At 31.0% G+C, this 12,732-nt stretch overlaps 1 protein-coding gene across 2 annotated transcripts in view; it reads left to right on the top strand.

Moving 5' to 3' along the window:
* The first annotated feature begins 465 nt into the window (after nucleotides 1-465).
* The window catches only part of LOC136984518 (serine palmitoyltransferase 2-like), a 59,060-nt gene continuing 46,793 nt past the window's right edge, over nucleotides 466-12,732 (top strand). The window contains exon 1 of one of the 2 annotated variants that reach the window (XM_067281531.1): nucleotides 466-724. The gene's annotated coding sequence lies outside the window, so the exon portion shown is untranslated. Of the gene's footprint in view, nucleotides 725-9,011; nucleotides 9,031-12,732 lie in introns of those variants that run through there. The other variant, XM_067281532.1, reaches the window with a different exon arrangement.

Below are 12,732 nucleotides of genomic sequence, written 5' to 3' on the forward strand. Positions count from 1 at the left end.
AATAATTCTTTTGGTAATAGGTCATAAGTTTTGAGCCTGGTTTCGGGTTCTATTTCGGCCGAACCAATTTGCACCATTGTAGCTCTCCCACCGATTAGAAGAGCCCGAATTCGATTTCCTTTCCTTCGAGTAGCCGCCACTTTTTTCAAATTCATCGTTCTAAAAAATTCAAGAGGAGTTAATTATAATAAACCAGATTTTAATTCATACGAAATAATTTAATAATAAAATATAAAATTAAATTTTTTTTTCTATTCAAAATTTTAAATACAACATTAAATAAATTTGTCTTTATATATATATTATTTGCATAATTGTATAATTAATCTAAAATAGATTTCGTTTTATAATTAAATATTTATAAATGGTAATTATATATATTTAAATTTTCGATTATGTATATTAAAAAAAAAACAAGAAAAAAATCTGTACTATCGTCTGCCTTTTCTGCGGAACTGCTATATTTAAACCAAAATGACATCTGTCGGTGACAAATGTAATCATGGTCGTTAAATTCCGATAATGAGTAAGAAATCAAAAAGTAGTTAAATTTAAGAATTCTCCTTTAACGTTGCTCGTTTTTAATCGTGTAAATTGTGTTAATTAACCGGTCTGTTGAAGTTTAAACCGTCGGGAATCGTGTTATGTTGTCTTATGAAAATTTTTAACCGCATCCACTTAAGCCGATCGTTTGCGTTAATTCAACGGATATTTGGGCCAAAAAGTGAGTTAAAATTTAATTAAGACGTTCATTTTCATCATTCTTACGTTAACGTTTATTTTTAATTGGAGTTAATTCGGTAATTTTCATCGTTATTAATTACGTTTCGTTAAGCCTAATTGCCATAGGAAAGCGTTGGTTATTGGAAATGGTCTGCTGCTGATGGAAGAATGTTGTTTTGAAAAATTAATTGCACGTTTGGTGGCGTGCTTGGTTTGCATCACGTGCCGAGATGGCCTGGTTATTAAATTAATTATTTGTGTGTAATAATGAAAGGGAATTCCTTTATAATGACATTTCGGGGGGATGGATACAGAGGCCGGGCAATGCAAAGCCGACGATACCCACGTTGACTTTGCATCGCCTGACTGAGCCCGAAGAAGCGAGAAGTGGCGTCGACGCCGTCCACCGCCGCCCATGCGAGACCCTCGGTGTGACCGGGAGACAATCGCGTGGCTTTTTGTGGTGGATGACCCTATGCCGGCAGTGTGAATCTTTCAATGTTTTTCGACTGCCGGCCCGCAAAAAGTATTTGGCCGTATTGACATTGGTATAGTTGATTAGGATGTTTAAATAGTAATGTGGAGTTACCGTACAGTAATCTCATGTAAGCGTAACTTATAGTTGCGTATTATTGGTTACTTGGTTCTTGTAAAGATTCTGTAATTTTACCGGTCCGTGATGAGAAAAAGGTTGTAAAACGCTGCTCTTTGCTGTCGAATTCTGTACCTACACCGCCGACAGTTTGAGTTGATTGATGACGTGGAGAGATTTTTAGTGTTAATGAACTTGTTAGTAATTATTTAATAGCTGCATTATTTATATGCATTTGCAAGCAAATTATTACAAACATAGCAAAACCAATTGATGATAATTTAGGATTAACGTTATAATTTTGTGTCAATGTGCCAACCAGTCCAATCCCACAGTTCATGTGATTCAGGGTTTTCTTATTTTGAAATATTTAAATTTATTTTTCATGCTTTTATCTAGTCTTTGTGTCTTTTAATGTTCAAGTTCTGTATATCAGTTTAAGATATTTGCTATATTTTACCTTAGTATCCAGGGGGGTGACAGTACTTATTTATGGTAGATAGACCTTATCTATATGTCAGGTTACTGTAAAAATAAAATTGTAGCTATGAATGAGGAAGCTAGGACCTTATCAAACTTGTAGAGCCTTGCCTATAGGAGTAAAGAAAAATGAAAACTAACCCATGGTTTGTATACAACCCTTTGCAAGGTAGGTCAGTTATGGGGAAGTATATCTAGAATTTTGAACACACTCAAAAATTGGGTAAAAATTAACAGTAAAGAAAAAACTGAAACTATTTCTCAGAGCAATGCTAAAAAACAACTGTTTTCATTTTGCTCATAAAACACCAGCCACATGAATTCATTGATGACTTCTGGAGTGTGCTTGGAAATGTCCTGCATACTCTGTTAAGTGTACTGCGAATTTACCAAGCTGAATATTGAGAGGGGTATATCTTGTGAAGGGTTGTGTAGATCATCCTTTCCTTTTAACTTCTGTGGGTATTGTCTACAACTCTGATAGTCCGTCACCTCATTCAGAGCTATTTACCACTAGGTTCAAACCCAGAAATTGGGGCATTGCATTATAAAGTAGCATTATGGTAAAATTTGATGGATACCTGTCATTAGGTAAATAGTAGCTACTCTGTAAAATAAGTAAATAATTCTAATTAAACTAATTTTATTGAATTATCAGTTATTGTGTATTTTATTATTTATTGAACCAATATTGCATGTTTCACTTTTTATTAATAATTTTAAAGCCATCATACAGTACTACACAAGACCAACAGAACATTATGATTGACAGATTAAAGGTGTACACATGTAAGGGCAGATGGCATGTACATATACAACACCTGCAGACATCATATACAATTATTATTTGACTGTCAATATTTTTCGAGTAGAAATGGACAAATCGTGACAAAGTACTCCAAATCAGACAAATCCCGAAAAATTGGGATCTAAAGCAACCCTATCTGTGCACTTTTTTCCATTTTTTGCACAAATTGTAATGCATGAATATCCTCCTTTTGTGTTTGGGATTGGTTCCACATAGTGTTGTGTAGGTGCAGGTTATGAACCTCTGGAAAACATTGTTGTTGTCTTCAAAACTTGTTTCTCCTTATGCATTGATTCTAAATTCAAGTAATGTGTTAGAAGAATCTTTTTAAAGATTTTTTTGTAAGACAATACATACAAATGTGTCTTTATTCCAATCCAGTCCTTTCAAATGCACATTTTGAAGAATTTTTTTACAGGTAATGTGTCTTTTATCATAACTTTGTTGTCTGTCACAGTCAAACTCTGTCGAAAACTAAAATGTAATCTTATGCATGGGACTTTGCGACCTGTTTTGTAATCAAGCTTTGAGTAATTTGAATTTGGTTGGAATTTTAGAAATATTTAAAGAATGCTCTGTCTACATGTCAGCTTATCATCCAGTCAATCATATTGTTAGTTGGACAACTGATAATGGACAAAAATTGAAGTTTATTGTAGTCCATAAAATTTGCTGCCTTGTATTAACAAATCACCTAGTAATTCAGATAATTTGCTTTAGTAAATTACAGAATATGTTGGGATGTTGTGATTCAAGTCTTGCATAATGAGAGACGAAGAAAACTAATATAAAATTTAAGTACACTCCTACTTGACAGTGTAATAGATAATTCAGTATTTAGTGGCAAATTTATGGTACAGTGAAGGGGTTGGGACCTTACCGGAGCTGTAGACGATGACATAGGAGTAAAAAAGTTAATAGGAAACAGATGGTCTACATTAGTGGTTTTCCCAAAGTGGATGCTACTGACCTCTCTATGGGGGGTGAATAAATCTATAGGGGCGAAATGAAGCAAATGGGTGGCAGGGGCTCTGGGGGCTCATACTCTTGGGGTCGGTCATAACTTTTCCCCTTTTCTCTCTTAAAATGGGTAAGATAAAACATTGCATTTAATAGTTTCCAAATGTGGAGAACAATATACGGTAAAGACAATGTGAGGTTCATAGAACAGTTTTTCTAAGAATATTTCCAAGCCTTTTTCACACAAGGGAAAATGGGTTAAGTGCATTGGGTATAAGTTTCAAGCCAAGGGGCGATGGCTTGAGAAAGTTGACTCCCTGAAATTGGTGTAACTGGAACTTCAAAACCCCTCAAAAACGGGATAAAATTTAAAAGTGAAAGTCTGGAACTATTTCTCAAAACAATGCATAAAAATCAATTATTTTTTTCTCTGCTAGAGATGGCTAAAAGTTAATAAAACATAAGAAATGCCAATACACTGACTGCTATTGGGCTGTGAGATCACAGCCTGCATTTCACACTGTTAATCCTCTCTCATGTTTAACAAACTGATTTTGGGGGCATATAGCCCTCAAAATCAGTTTTCAAGTGTTGCATTTGTATCTCTCCTGTTCTATTTGTTTACAATATCCTGTTTATATTTTAACAATATTTATCTTTACTTTATTCTTATTTATATACTATATTAATTTAGCTTTTACAACATTTAATGGAATTTCTAATATTATTAGTAGTGTACATGAATTATCACTTTTGTTTTGAATGATGCAGCAGTCATTCAAAACAAAATAGCAAATGTTGCTTATTTGTATCGGTGTAGATTGAGTTAAGGATTGATCGTTTCAATACAACTAATAATGCAAGCTATAAAATAAAATTTCGACACAAGTTCTTATCATAATAATAAAAATGGCACGTAATAAAGTTTAGAAAGTAACAGTCCGAATAAATTTGTCAAATTGCACAATGGATATTGTTTTTCTGATTTTCAATGTCGTTTTTCATTCTTTACAGTCTACACTTGGGTTCAAAACTCCAATAGTTTGGTCACTCTCCCTTCTATTTTATGCCAAGTTTAATCCCTACAGAAACAATAATAGCATTTGATTAATTTTAGAGTAAAGGCATTCCTCAAATATAAAGGAAATTAGTTAAAATCGCTTTCAAGACACTAAACCTTTGGAATTGTGCTACTTCTAAGTGCAAAAACTCTTTTTTAGAAGAAAATGCTCTTTTTTGCAGCTCTTATTAGGATGTTGATTAGCTACTGCATTGAATGGATTATTAAATAGTTTCTTTAGAAAGTTTATCAGTGTTTTATTTTAACAAATTTTATAGTTAAGATTCGTTTAAAAAAATTACTGTTTCGATAAAATTTGGCCATAGGTTATCAAAAAGTAGACCTTAGATTAACTTACCGAGATGACTTGACATTTTAAATTCTCATTTTATGCAATTCTGCTGTGATTCATTTGATAGAGATGATTTGTAAAAACATGTCGTGTTACTAAATACCAGACTAATATTTAAGTAGGTATATGTAAAGATTGCAAATATAGTGTACTTATACTGTATATAAAAAAAAGTTTTATGCTGGTTGGTACAGTACATATTAAGTTAACAATTGTAGTATCTATTAAGTTGGATTAGTGCATGTTCAAATCATTATTTGATCTAATTTTACATGTAAGACGCATTTTTACGTAGCTAACAGAATATTGGTTACTCTGCTATATTTTACATTTACTACCTGTTTATATTATTTCTGGAAGAATTCTCTGTTTATCCATTAGTGAACTGAATTATTGACAACCTAATAGTTTCTTTCAGATGCTAAACAACTCAGTCTTCCAGTTTTACCATCATTAAAATAAACAAAGGCACAAAATACAAATGGGAACTGTTTCAGTTAAAAGAAAACTAGTCGATATATAAAAACATTCATATGTAATAAACTATTTTTACAGACTAACTTATGTCTAAAAAAAGATTCCTAAATGGACTGTCGTAAATTGAGGTTCTTTTCTTGAAATTAAACTTTAAATTGTGTAATATATTATAAACGTGTATTTTGTTTTATTGAATTTAATAATTTGTAATTATCTATTTGTGCTGTAGAACTGAAGCCTGAATCAATTGCCAAATATATGCTTAATTACCCAGTTTTGTTCGGATTATACAGTGTAATTAATCGGAATGGTAGTTCTCACTGTCGTTAGAAATGTACCTGACTAAACATAAGTGTTGTAGAGTTTTAAATCCTATTTTGAATTATTTTTGAATTTTTGTGTAGAAAATTTAATGATAAACATCTTGCTGCTATATTTAAAACCAAACATATACAGAAAACTTCGTCATAAAGCAAATCGTTTACACAAAATTATTGGAATGTCCTTAATCGTATTGTGAAAGTATAGAAATTTTATATATAAATAGAGCATCATTGAGTGACGCTTGGGATATTTAGTTTGACAAACTAAGCATATATTTAGCAATTAAAATTAAGTAAAATTTATTTATAAGAAACTTCCAAATTACATATTTGGGGATATTTACTATAACTGTAAAATGCATTCTCCTTTTAAGTATTATAACAATTTCCAGTAGTTCGTCAGCTTCTAAGATCTTTAAAACAAAACAATAACCAATTACTGAACGGCAGTTTAAGGTAATTAAAAGATATCGTTACCATTAATTCTACTTTCATAATTTTACTATCAAACTTTCAATAGAAAGCGAAAATATGGATTCTTGATTTATTATTTGCAATACGTTATTGCATCATTATTACTTATCTCATAGAATATAAATTAAAAGGAACATTATCATTGTATGACTGGTTAATTACACTGTCACTTAAGAATTAGTTTGATGAGAAAACCACTAGCATGACATCAATACTGTTTGACCTGGTTAGGAATTTTTGCTAATTTTTGACATTTCTGTCGATTATATAAATGGTTTTCGTGTAATTTAACTATTAAACCTACATGTTAATATAATTAATTCTATAAAATAAAATTTGTTTATAACAAAAAAATCAATATCACTTCTCATCAGAGGTTATCTGAAGGAAAAAATCCGAGTTCTCGTGTTCAATTGATAAACTTTAAATTGTTTAAAAATATAGAAAAACGTACAAGAACTTTCAACAGGAATTAGTGTTAAACTGTCATTTTCAGGCGTACGTATTTGAACATCAAATGGCCCTTTTCCCTCCTCTACAAAGGTTGAGCAGTTGAGTTTAAAAAGAATTAAATGAATCGAGGTTGTGCTTCAAATGAGCTTTGTAAGCAATGGTTCTATTCGGGGATGATGGCTATCCCCAAATGAACTTGTATAGGAATTTTACTTTTTATAAATAAGTAACACTTTACAATATCAAATAAAATTTAATACTTATGAATTCAATACAAATGTAAATTATTACATATTTATGTAATAATTTATATCAATTGCATCATTTCTATATATATAGAAAAACCAAGCCCAGGTTATATTAGTAATCAATCATTATTACTTCATTAATCAAGGTTAAGTATATAAACATAGAGATGCAGTTGATAGCAATTGAACTTTAGCAGTTTGCTTTCATTGCTTATTTAATCGTGAATTTCAATTTTTCTCGTATCTGTTTAATTCAGTTGTTTGAACTAAATCTTGTGTATTTATTTAAATTCTAAAATGTAACTAGAGAATAACTGAATATAATTTCACAATTAATCTTAATGTAGAATGTGCGCTAGATAAATTAGTTGAACTAGTATGCTAATTTTAAACGGTAGTATTGAATTGACATTGATGTGAATTTGTTTTTTAAGTTACTTTGAAACTTAGATTAAAGATAAACAGAGCCGATGACAATTTTTGAGCAGTGTAAGCTGATCACTGCATGATTCAACGTATTTTTTTGTCTGCGTTTGAGATTTAAAGCAACCGCACGACCGCTAAATATGATTTATTTTTTGCGGTAGTGTACAACTTGGAAAAGCCAATGTCACCACAAAGGTGGAATTTTGAAATTCAGTTTATGGGTTGAGATAAGAGGTCAAAGTTTGCCGACTGCAGTTGTCAGCTTGTTGCAGACTACAGTATCAATTGACTTTCCAATTGCTGACGATGTACTGTACATCAAATTTTGACAAATTTTTTTTATATTTTAGATCCATTTTAAACTCTCTTCTTTACACTGTTTGTTTCCTATGCCACAGAGCTCGGTTTTTTTCCCAGAAAACACCTATTTTATAAGCATTCTAATAGGGATGCCTACTAGGAAATTGTTTTGAAAGGTTTGAACTATTGTTCCTAACAATTGGGCAGATACAGTGCTTGTACGAGACTCGACCCAACTTTTATAATAATAATAAGCTGTTTTAACAGTCTAGCAAACACTGTAGACAAGAACTTTTAACTGGAATCTGAATTGGATACTTACATAAAGGATCTGATAAATTGATTTTATACAAAATCTTTAGAAAATAATTCAAATCATTTTAAATAATTTAGTGCAAAGTCCATAAATATTGTCTTATGTGTAATTGTTTACATTGATGTTTGTTTTATATTGCTGATTTACATTATTGCATTAATGAGTTTTTTTTATAAGTGATGTTTGTCTTTATGCTTTAAAGCTTTTCTAAATCATAAATAATATTAATGTGGCTATTGTTTCCTTGTTAATATAAATATATATTGTTGTCTTTTATTGAAAATAGGTCATTTTTAAAATATTCAAAACCTTTTGTTTTGGCTTTTGAAATAGCATTATTTTATAGGTTACTCATAAATGAATTGATTTAATGAATTTAGAAATCGTAAATAAGATTTAAGTTTTGATATCTGAACTATTGTATTTTTAATTAAAAATACAGCAAATTCAATATTTATAAAGAAGGTAACTTTGGTATTTAATTGCTTAATTTGCTACAATGTAGCTTCCTTACTGATATGTTAAAGTTTTAAGTGTTATATTTGAATTAAACTTGGATAAAGTAAATATAAGTATTTGAATACGGTAAACCTTTGCCGACTTGGACTTGCAGGGGCACGAAGGTTTGTTGGAATTTACGGAAGTCTAAAGTTAGCAGGGTGTCTCCGACGGTGTGGAAAACAAATGATCCCATCTCGCTTCCCATGTCATATATAGTACAGTAAAAAGTACCATAATTGTAGTTAGATCAAAACATACTGTAAAATTCCTTTTATCTTTATGTAGAGATCTGCAATATTTAATTCACTGGCCATTTCAAATGCAATGGTTTAATAGTAATTCGAAACAAATTTAATTTAAATATTTATTTTTGTTTAACCTACTTTGTATGCTTGTCTGTGTATGTGTATGCATGTACTGTTCATAGCACTATCTATTTGTCGTTTTAATGAATGAAGTGGTAGTTAGACACTGCTTGCTTTATTACGTAGAATGGTTCTTGGAAATTTGATACTCTTTGGTGTTACTTTTTTATAGGTAAGTTTAAAAAAAGATATAAATTGTATTAGTTTTTTTTTTTTTTGTTAATATTATCCTTTGACTTTCCAAAGTTGAAGCAACAAAATATAAGTTTCAGGTTATTTCTGATAGAACTCTACAATTAATATTTAAATATAAAATTGCTTTTTTCAATTTACTGTTTTAAATTATGTTTATACTATATTTAACGTGGTCACATGTTTTTGAGTGTGTTTAACATGTAGACTTGTAATTATGACATTTTTAGATTGCTTCTATTGTTACGAGAGTATAGAAGTGCATCTTAAGTTACCGGTATTATAAATTCATCAGTGTGTGTTGTACTGCCCGTCAGTGACTGAATGGATAAAACTACCTAACACTAGTAGTTGATTGTAGGGGTTTGCATCTTGCTAATGGCTGACTATGTTTAGTTTTCTGGGTTTTCTTAACATTTGTAATATGAAATAGATGCCAGTTTTCCTTAGTTCTCCTGGGAAACATTTTCCTTTGACAGATTACCCATGTATCACATTGCCATATACAAATAAAGCAATCAAACCTGCATTGTATCACATAATTTATGACTTCCGTGGGCTTTAAAATTCAATAAAAATAAATTTGTACTTTTTGTTTTCTTAACATAACACAAATCTTAAGTGTTATCTTTATTTTGCTCTTCCCCATCAGATTCAATCTAATGAAATGTTGATTAATTTTTTCAGATAATTTAATTATGAATTATATTATCATTGTATTTTGAATAATTTTTTTACAAGTTTTTTTTCTAATATTTGTAGCATTTTTTATTATACGTAATCAAAATTTTATATTAGTAGCCAGAACTTCAAGTTAAAGCCACGTTACATAGTAATCAATAGCGTAAATGTAAATGACTTAATAACATTCACTTTATCTTTTAGTTTATTTTAAAAATATTTTAAAGAATGACATTTTTTAATAATTTTAAAGTGAAATTCATACTCAATAAGAATGTCTCACTCAATACAGTTTGATCAAGCCAAAACACAAGACATTTACGACCAGACACAACCACACTCCTGATCCTTCTGTTCATGCCATTTAGCTATGGCCTCTTCAGGTTAAAAATTAAAGTAAATTCATTTTAATATTGGTTGTGACAGGAAGTCATGTGATACTCTCAATACTGTTTTCATATGTTCATTTTTATATAATTAAGTTGTTGGTTGGTTGCTGTTTTTAGGCACAAGCCATACAGGTGAAGCTGCATTGTGTCTATCTATTCTCTTCACTTTAAATATTACCGTAATAGATAATAATTCAGAAAATACATATATTAATTATTGTATTTAAACACATCATTTTATTAAAACTTGTTGAAAAATCTTTTGTTTCATTCTTTTCTTCTATTATCTAAAGATAAGTTTAACTTATCAGAAGTACTTGTAAATAAACTTTTGTTTCAGCCATTTCTTTTTACATTGTGATAACTGCAAAAGATTATTATATCTATATTTGTATTTCCGTGTTTGTTCTTTTGAGGTCGAAATTATATAATTTTACGTGCATCTTGTATTTGCATTCTAAATAAAGACGAGACTATCCAAAGACCTAGTTTATAGGGGGAGCCTCATAAAGCAAACTCTGCCCTGCCCCACCTAGTGGCATCACAGGGTTGTAGAGACTATGCCTTAATCGTGGGCCTTTGTCTCTTACCGAAGGTAGTCCTAGACATCTTTTCTTTTAGTTGGGTCACCAAGAACTTCTCCTGGGCTCCCATCTGTCCTCTTAGACTCAACTCACTAACTTTGGCATAACTTTTGTTTATTATGCAGCCTGTACTGCATTTAACTCAGTTCTGTTCCCTTATTAGCTCACACATAGACATAAGTCTTTTTAAATATAACAGACAGCGGGGTTCCCCTTCCCGACAAGGAGTACCCTGCCCAGTGCATCCACTGAGCTTATAGGTCTAGAAGACCTATTACTTTCTCCATCAATTCCTTAAGTTTCTTTAAGTTTCCTTTACTAGCTGCTAGCATTCTAAGTACTTGTTCGGGGGGCTTGGTCCAATCAACTTGGTCTGCCCCTAGGCGGAAGTCCTCAGTAAAGGACAGTCAAGTACGTAGTGACTTGCGTCGCCGCGAGGACACCCACAGGAGCAGCTACCATCTCCTTGTCCAAACTTGGACTTGAAATGGGGGAACCTCCTGTGACCGGTCAATATTTGTGTCGTTAACCAACATAAACTCACCAGAGTAAGGCCAACTTCAGGCACGAAGGCATAGGTTGACCTACCTACTATACTTTGAGTCCAGCACTCTCGCCAGTGTGTCATTGATCGTTGCAGTAGAGTACCTTTTATGTTTATAGGGGGAGGGAGGAAATTAAGTTATGAAAGAGTAGATAAGTTGGGAGAGAGCATTTATAGTTAGGAGAGGTCTCTAATGATATCTGCCTGAAAGCATTTCTAATGCACTACTTTTTTCGGAAAAATATGTCCTGTGTTCAGTTCAATTATTAAAATTACCAAAATTGATGCCAAAAATTAGATATGACTTCTCTGTAATATAAAACTTCTGGTAATTTAACCCCATGTAAAATAGATCATTCTCACAATTGACCAATTATCCTCCTAAAATTTTGTGTTTTTTCTATGGGATATGTTTCAGGAATGCAAAAGTAGTCAGTTAATGCGGAAAAACGTACATTTAACTAAACTTTTAGCTGAAATTTTGTAAGTATTTTATATAAAATTGATGAATGTAGGTTTTGTAAGGAAGTTTTATAAAAAAATTTTCCTTAAGTTTGTTTATAAAATTTAATATTCTATCGATTTAACTTACGACATCAGAATTTTTATTAGAAATACAACCTTGGAAATTTTCTAATATTGTTTATTATTGCAGTTTATATTAAAATTGTTTCCTTATAGAATATATTATCTTTTTAAAATATCTGTAATCAATGTAAGAATATTTAAAATGCATAAAATTAATGACTTATTGTACAAATAGAAATTTTTAAGATTGTTCAAAGATAAGTTATTTAAATTACTATATTTCTAACATGATTGTGATGCAATATAGTTTTATTTATTTTTAAGGAGGAAAATTTGTAAATATCTAATTGTGAGATACTGTTAAAAGATACTGTTAAATGCTGATCTAGTTTGTGTTTTTATATTATAATAAATAAGATACCAAGGAATAATGATGATAGTTGTGTATTTATATAAGTCACACAATTTTAAAATTTAAACTGTTATATCATCGAGAATCAAGTTACATGCTTAGCTCGTTATTCAATGGAATACATAAAGAATTATGTTTATTATTATTCTTTATGCATTAGCACAAATGAGAGTACAAATTTTCAGAGGCCAAGAGATCATTCGCTTATCCCGGAGGGCGCACTGATTTGTTCTTGTCGAATAAACCTTAATCCTTGCCCATAATAAATTCCCTCTCTTTTTTCCAATTATTCAAAATAATTACTGAGTAACATTTTATGAATCACAAAGAAACATGAGGGAATTTTCTAGGTGTTAAGTTTGAATCTTTGGTCAGTTTGCTTCAGAATCTGATCAGTTAGCTCAGGTGGGAAACTTTTTTAAATTGGAAGGTCTCATCGTAGCGATTCTCAAGACAAGGTCAGCGTTAGTCTAAGTGGGTCTTATAGACAAGTCTTTGAGGTAACTCAGAGGAAAAAAATAAATGGGGGACGAGCTAGGTAATT

The sequence above is a fragment of the Centruroides vittatus genome, unplaced genomic scaffold, assembly GCF_030686945.1.
Source record: "Centruroides vittatus isolate TY-2023 unplaced genomic scaffold, ASM3068694v2 contig_921, whole genome shotgun sequence".
Lineage (NCBI taxonomy): Eukaryota > Metazoa > Arthropoda > Arachnida > Scorpiones > Buthidae > Centruroides > Centruroides vittatus.